At 40.0% G+C, this 8,376-nt stretch overlaps 1 pseudogene; it reads left to right on the top strand.

Moving 5' to 3' along the window:
• The first annotated feature begins 630 nt into the window (after window positions 1-630).
• On the top strand, window positions 631-1,587 carry LOC131506125 (protein SEC13 homolog; annotated as a pseudogene).
• The last annotated feature ends 6,789 nt before the right edge of the window (window positions 1,588-8,376 follow it).

The raw sequence follows: 8,376 nt of genomic DNA on the forward strand, positions 1-8,376 counted from the left end.
TCCTAATAAAACTTCAGCAAGTTATTTTGTGGATAATGACAAACTGATTCTAAAGTTTGTATGGAGAGGCAAAGACCAAGAACAGCTGACACAATATTTCAGGAGAAGAAAAGGTTGGAGGACTGACAGTACCAGATCTCAGGACTTACTATAAAACTATAGTAGCCAATCCAGTGTAGTATTGGTGAAAGAATAGACACATAGGTCAATGGTGCAGAATAAGTGGCCTAGAAATAGACCCACATAAATATAGTCAACTGATCTTTGGCAAAAGAGCAACGGGAGTATGATGGAAAAAAAAGATAGTCTTTTTAACAAATGGTGCTCAAACAACTGGACATACTACATGCAAAACAAAATCTGGACACAGAACTTAAACCTGTCACAAAAATTAACTCAAAATAAATCATAGACATAAATGTAAAATGCAAATCAATAAAACCCTTAGAAAACCTAAATGAACTTGGGTATGGTGGTGACTTCATAGATAAAACACCATAGGCATAAACCATGAAAAAAATTATTGATAAGCTGGGCTTCACTAAAATTAAAAATTTTTGCTCTGGAGGAGCTGTTCAGGGGCACCACCAGGAGCTGCCACATCCAAGACCGGGAGCCGCTGCCATCAGGGCCATGGTGTCAGCAATCAACACTGTAGACGCCTCTTACTAGGACATGATTCACGATGCCCAAATGGATCACTATGGCACCTGCCTGGCAACCTGTTCATCAGACAGGTCCATCAGAATCTTCAGTGTGCACAGTGGAGGGCAGATCCTCATTGGTGACCTCAGGGGTCATGAGGATCCTGTGTGGAAAGTGGCCTGGGACCACTCTCTGTATGTCAACATCCTGGCATGCTGCTCCTTTGACCAAAAAATCCTTATTGAGAAAGAGGAGAATGGCATCTGGGAGAAGACGGACGGACAAGCATACAGGATACGACTTCTCAGTAAATTCTGTGTGCTGAGCCCTTCCATGACTATGGCCTGTATCAACTCAGATGGGGCCATATCCCTGCTGTCGTACACAGGAGATGACCAGTGGGAAGTGAAAAAGATCAACAACGCTCACATTATTGGCCTCAATGCAGTCAGTTGACCCCCTCCTTTTGAACCTGGAAGCCTCATAGTCCAGCTATCGGCGCAGAAGCCCAACTGCATTAAGAAGTTTGCATCAAGTGGCTGTGACAACCTCATCAAGCTGTGGAAGGAAGAGGAGACCAGCCAACAGAAGAAACAGAAGCTACAAGTGCACAGTGACTGGGTTCGAGATGTGGCCTGGGCCCTCTCCATTAGCCTGCTCACCAGCACCAGCACCAGCAGCTCCCAGGATGGTCATATGTTCATTTGGACCCATGACGATGCCTCAGGCAATATGTGGTTGCTCAAACTGCTGCATAAGTTCAATGATGTGTGGCATGTGAGCTGGTCCATCACGGCCAACATCCTGCCTTTCTCAGGCAGAAATAATAAGGAGGCCCTGTGGAAGGAGTCCATCAATGGGCAGTGGGTGTGCACCAGTGATGTCAACAAGGCCCAGGATTCTGTGCCTGCTTCCATCACAGCGGACGAGCAGAATGAGTAGTGACAAGACAGGTGAGGCCTACTGCTGTCTCCAGGACTTCTTCTTCTGGACCAACTGACCAAACAGCCCAGAGAAATAGCTCCAACAAGATTACTTTCCCAGAAGCAGCTACAAATGCAGCCAGATTGATTATGTGATTTAACACAGTTTGAAATGGTTTGTAATTTACTGTCCTGCAGAAAGAGTTCATGTGATGAGGAAAAAGCTACAATGACCTTCAAATCTACTATTTTAAAATATGTTTTGCCATTTTTACGTACCTTTTAGGTTCAGACATTATTGGGGGAGAAGGGGTTGTTTCCAAAATAGTTAAATCAACTCATATTGCTCATAAAAAAAAAAAAATCTGCTCTGAAAAAGACAATGTCGAGAGAATGAGAAGACACTTCACAGACTGGGAAAAAAAGTATTTGCAAAAGATGCATCTGATAAAGGACGATATTCAAAATGTACAAAGAACCCTTAAAGTCAACAGTAAGAGTACAAACAACCCAACTAAAAAATGGGCCAGAGACCTTACCAGACACTTCATCGAAGTATATATATTTTATAGATAAAATATATATATATTTTAGAATGGCAAAATCCAGAAAACTGACAACACCACATGCTGGCAAGGATGTAGAGCTGGTAGAAATGCAAAAAAGATACAACCATTTTGGGAGAGTTTGGCAGTTTCTTATAGAACATTAAACACATATATATTCTGACCCTCTGATCCAGTAATCACACTGCTTGGTAGTTATCCAAAGGTGTTGAAAACTTATATCCACACAAAAAACCTACACATGGACGTTTACAGCAGCTTTGTTTACACTTTCCAATACATAGAAGCAACCAATATGTCTTTCACTAGGTGAATGGATAAAAAACTGTGGTATATCCACACAACGGAATATTATTTGGTGCTAAAAACGAATACACTATCAATCCATGAAAAAACATAGAGGAAACTTAAATGCATATTACAAAATGAAAGAAGCCCATCTGAAAAGTCTACATACTATATGATTCCAACTACATGACATTCTGGAAAAAGCAAAAATATGGAGGCAGTAAAAAGATCAGTGGTTACCAGGGTTGAGTGAGGAGAGATGAATAAATAGGTGGAGCACAGAGGATTTCTAGGGTATAAAAATACTCTGTATGATACTATATAATGATAGCTACATGTCATTATACATTTGTCCAAACCCATGACTGTCCAACACCAACAGTGAACCCTGATGTAAACCCTGGACTTCAGGTGATTATGATACATCAATGTAGGTTCATCAATTGTAACAAAGGTACCACTCTGTTGGAAGATGTTGATAAGGGACAAGGCTATGCATTGCGGGGGCAGAGGAAATCTCTATACTTTCCTTTTAATTATTCTGTGAACCTAAAAGTGCTTTAAAAAAAATCTTAAGTCTATTTTATTTTATTTTTTTTTTAATTTTTTTTTCAACGTTTTTTATTTATTTTTGGGACAGAGAGAGACATAGCATGAACGGGGGAGGGGCAGAGAGAGAGGGAGACACAGAATCGGAAATAGGCTCCAGGCTCTGAGCCATCAGCCCAGAGCCTGACGCGGGGCTCGAACTCACGGACCGCGAGATCGTGACCTGGCTGAAGTCGGACGCTTAACCGACTGCGCCACCCAGGCGCCCCATTTTTTTTATTTTTTTTTTTTAAATTTTTTTTTTTTAAGTCTATTTTAAATACTGAGAACACACTGAGGACTGATGGGGGATGGGGGAGAGGGAAAGTGGGTGATGGGCATTGAGGAGGGCACCTGTTGGGATGAGCACTGGGTGTTATATGGAAACCAATTTGACAATAAATTATATATAAAAAATTTTTTTAAATCTTAAGTCTAAATAAACAAATGGAAAAGAAAATATGCCTTTAATTTTTTTGTATACCTTATTTCTGTCAACCAGTAAACCAGCAAGCATACAAGAGACTATCCAAGGCTTGTGTTGGCCTATCTCAGTCTGCTCAGGCTGCCATAACAAAATGTCACAGACTACATGATTTAAACAACAGAAATTTATTTTTTTCACAGTTTTGGAGGCTGGAAAGTTCAAGATCAATTTCCAACAGTGTTTAGCTCCTGGGGAGAACTCACTTCCTGACTTATAGATAATTGCCTTCTTTCTGTGTCCCCATATGGTAAAAACAGAAAGCAACCTCTATGGTATCTCTTCTTATAAGAATACTAATCCTATCACATCAAGGTCACACTCTTATGATCTCATTTAACCTTAATTACTTCCATTTCTAAATACAGTCACATAAAGAGTTATAGCTTCCACATATAAATTTGTTATGGACATTCAGTCCATAACATGGCCCAAGCCTAAAATGAAGAATGTATTTAAATAATACACTCTCAAAGAAAGATTTTGGAAGCAACTGAATATGACAGCTCTTGGTGTCCCAAATCCTCTCCGGGCAAGGCACACCACTATCTGGATAGTAGCCAAGGTGTCATATAAGTCTACACATTGCTACTGTCAGTAGGTCATTTTACTTAAGTCTCTGTTCCCCTATGTGAAACTAAGAATAATATTTACCTTGAAGGACTAGGGTAAGGATTAAGCAAAATTGTGAATATGACTGCCAACTATAGCATTTCCATATAAACTCAATAAACGTTAGTAGAAATAAAGGAATAACAAACTGTTTCAGCTCACCTCAAGGATTATTCAGCAGCTTAGATTAGCTAAGGTCCATCAAGGTATGCTCCCAGAGTGCTAACCCAGCACCAAGGAAAGATCTGGGTTTACTCCACAAGCTGTAAACATATATATTAAATACCTGCTTACCCTCTGCCAGGTTCTGTATCAGGCTCAAGGTTTTCTATAGCATATTAGCCTAGGTAATATACATTCCTAAGTAGAAATGATCAGATTTAAGGTGTTTAATTAACTATAGCTAACCTATAATTAGATAAGCACATCAGAGGGCAGTGCCTACTGGTCACAGTCTTTGAGGGCCTTGGAGTTACAAGTCACTTTTTCTTTAATTTTTTTTTTTCAACGTTTTTTATTTTTATTTTTGGGACAGAGAGAGACAGAGCATGAACGGGGGAGGGGCAGAGAGAGAGGGAGACACAGAATCGGAAACAGGCTCCAGGCTCCGAGCCATCAGCCCAGAGCCTGACGCGGGGCTCGAACTCACGGACCGCGAGATCGTGACCTGGCTGAAGTCGGACGCTTAACCGACTGCGCCACCCAGGCGCCCCACAAGTCACTTTTTCTAAGAAGTGAGTCACTCTCTTTGATGATTATTAAACCCAATGCAATGACTACACCTCCTGAGCACATCTCAATATTAGAGCTCATTGGCTTTCTGAGTCCTCTGGCTTGTTGCTCATCCCCAGGGAAGATACCCTATGGTAACCATGAGGAGACTTGAAATACCCCTTTATCATACCAATAGCAGTGTCACAAAAAATTGCAGTTTTCCATGGAGCACTGCTACTGCCAGTAACAGACCCTGAGTTAGATCCACCCCTCATGTTACTTTCTTTGTGTCTCACAATTCCATGAAGCCAGTATATTTATTATTCCCATTCTACCAATGGTGGGGGGGGGGGGCAGTGGGGGAGAGGCTTCAAAAGGGACTTGGCCTGAAAGAGGGGACCTAGACCGGCTGACTCCATTTTGTTCTGTGTCCTCCATCTTGAGTGACTATGTCCCCGACATGGCCCCTTTCCAGGAAAACCACAGAAAGAAATTCCCACTCAAACCTCAGACCATGCCTCCTCCCCTTGAGTAACTTCCCACTCACCTGTTCAAACTTCCCGTTCAAGCCACGCCTGGCAACCTGCACGACGGGACTCTGACCCTTCCCCAGCCAATCGGCTAAGGCCACGACCATTACCCCACCAACTGCCCCTAGATCCCTATAAAACCTTTGTGCTTTTGAAACTCGTTCTCTCTCCCGCATCTCACCGCTGCGTCGGTGCAGGTAGGGGATTGAGCTCCAGCTAGCTCGAATAAAGGCTCTTTGCTTTTGCATCAGACTCAGCTTCCCTGGTGGTCTTTGGGGATCACGAATTCTGGGCATAACAGGCCAAATAAAAATATAAGGGGCTGCGTAAAGTTTCAACCTGCAATCTAACTCCAAAATCCATGCGTGAGTCTATTACAGGCTGGTTGATGAGGGGCAAACTAAAATCAAGGAAGACTGGCAATTTAGAATTCTAAATTGCTGGCAAAGGCATTTCTCATTTCACTTTCAGTAAAGGCTTACAGCTAATATGACACATACAATCCAACTTCGTATCAGGACCCTGACAAGAAAGACACAAAATGACTATTAGAGGCCAAGTGTGCAAGAAAATGAGAATAATCAACTTTTCAGAGCTATTTATTTTCACCCAGAGATAGAAAATGATATTAAACTCTTATTTATATCCGGTAAGGAATCATACCTATTGTCGAACTCTGCACCTGATTATTACCATGGCACTGAGCAATACACTTCGGTGTAAACAAAATAATTCTGAGCTTGATTAAAAAAAAATTTTTTTTTTAAAAACTACCTATGAAGGGGAAATCATAATTCTCCTTTGGTCTCTTTTTTCCTGATGGGTGAGCATTTTTCCATTTTTCGAAGACATCGAAGTAAGTTCTACAAGGCTTAACTTGCTCACGTGACTTTTGGTATATCTTTTAGCGCTGCCAAAGGGATGTTGGACAAAACATATCTCCTTCACTGTGGTATGGGTCAAACTTGAAACGCCAGGCTTGAAAAAGAAGGCAGAATTTTGCTTTGTATACTGAAAACAGTCCATATTTTTCTCTCAGGAATGTAAAAACTTTGGAGGTGAAAAATAATTGAGAGAAAGGAGTAAAGGAAAAATACTTTTTTTGATCGTATGTAAACATCTAAGAGCAAATTCTCTCCTGAAATCTCAGTAATACAAGTAAATTAGTATGCTAGTAGCAAGCTCTTCCTCTCTAATACAGAGTCTATTTACTGCTCATTCGTTTCCATAAAGCTCCCCCAAGGTGGTAGAACATGAAGAAAATTGTTTGGAAAAATAGATAACTTTAGAAGTGCTTTTCAAATATCCCTCTGCCACCAAAATTTTAAATGGATCTGTTTACCTACCCTGGCCAAAGCCAAAGTGATGAATATCACCATTCTCCCTTCTAGTGATTGTCACAGACTTCTACAGCTTTTATTTTTTACCCAAGAAGTCATAATTCATCTGCCTGAAAGAAATATATTCAGCTATCTCAAAGGCACACCTTCCAAAAAATGATCCTAAAGTTGATTTTTTTAAGATAAAGTTTATTGATTTTTTTTCCTACTAGAACGTGTTCTTCTGGACACATCCTATGCCAATTTACTTGAATTGCTGATATTTCAGGATAGGATTTGTTTTTAGATGTTGACATATAATCAACAAAAGCATTTTTCCTTTACCCTTTTTTCTCAGATGTTTATTTTTCACCTTTAAAACTTTTTCATTCCCAAGAGAAAAACATGGACAATTTTTAGTACACAGCAAAATTCTGTCGATCTTTATATCCTTTATTTTTTTTTAATTTTTTAAAGTTTATTTATTTATTTTGAGAGAGACAGAGACAATGTGAGTAAGAAAGGGGCAGAGAGACAGGGAGAGAGAGAGAGAATCTGAAGCAGGCTCCACACCATCAGCGCACAGCCCTATGTGAGGCTCAAACTCCTGAAACCTTGAGATCATGACCTGAGTCAAAAACTGAGAGTTGGGCACTTAACCGACTGAGGCACCCAGGAGCCTCATATCTTCATATCCTTTAGATCTTGGGTTGATACATACATAAAACAATAGATTTGTTCACGTATTTTAAGAAAATGTATAGCCTGAAAGAAACAAAGCAAAGAGAGGATATAGGAATAAACAGGATGGAGTGAATTTTATGCATAAGTATAGATGTCATCTAAAGGAATAGATGTTTCAAAACCCATGTCCTTGCCCTTCTCCATGACTTCTGCCAGTTGTGTCTCACGGCCATTTTCTACCCAATATAACCCAACAAGGCAGCATTTATCATTAACACAAAGTGTGTGCCAGGGTGCATTCCTAATGCCAGCTAGAAAAGGGGATCTGGACTTACCTGTCTTTGTTCAGCACAGTTATAGACCCGAATCTCTCTGAAACTTCAGTTTTGTGAGCAACTAAATCCTGGCTAAGATTTATGTTTCTGCAATCTTTAACATACCTGCTTCTCACTTTAATCGCAAACTCTGATTGGATTGGATGTTATAAACTTAATTCTTTAAGACTTATAGTGTCTTAAACTTTCTTTAATTAGACTTTCAAATCCTAAAGAGACCCGAAGATAATTACTTTTTAAATCTTTATAACTCTACTCATATCCATGTGCAAATAGATGCTCTGTTATCAAGAAGTGACTAAATAAATGCCCAGTAGGTGTCAACCAATCTTTTGAACCGGGAAAGGAAAGCTCCAGAGTGATTAGCTTGAGTGACAAGCTGTCTAATTTATCTGCTGAGCAAAATGTATTCATTTGCCAGGAATAATAGTAACACAAAAATAAAAAGGCCATGCAAGTGCCAAGTAATTTAGCATGGTAATGGAATTACCTCAGGGTGCTGTGGGGGGTCTAGGTTTTAGTACAACACGGATAGGAAATTGATTTGGATTATCTAGATGATCACACCTTTTCTTTATATGTCTTATACTACCAATTTGAAATATTCTGGTCTTCTTTACTATTTTTTTCTAGGATTAGGCCAGCTAGAGGGCAGATGCTTTTACTTTTACATATGTAGTCTGTCAGT

Source organism: Neofelis nebulosa, chromosome 3 (genome assembly GCF_028018385.1).
Source record: "Neofelis nebulosa isolate mNeoNeb1 chromosome 3, mNeoNeb1.pri, whole genome shotgun sequence".
Lineage (NCBI taxonomy): Eukaryota > Metazoa > Chordata > Mammalia > Carnivora > Felidae > Neofelis > Neofelis nebulosa.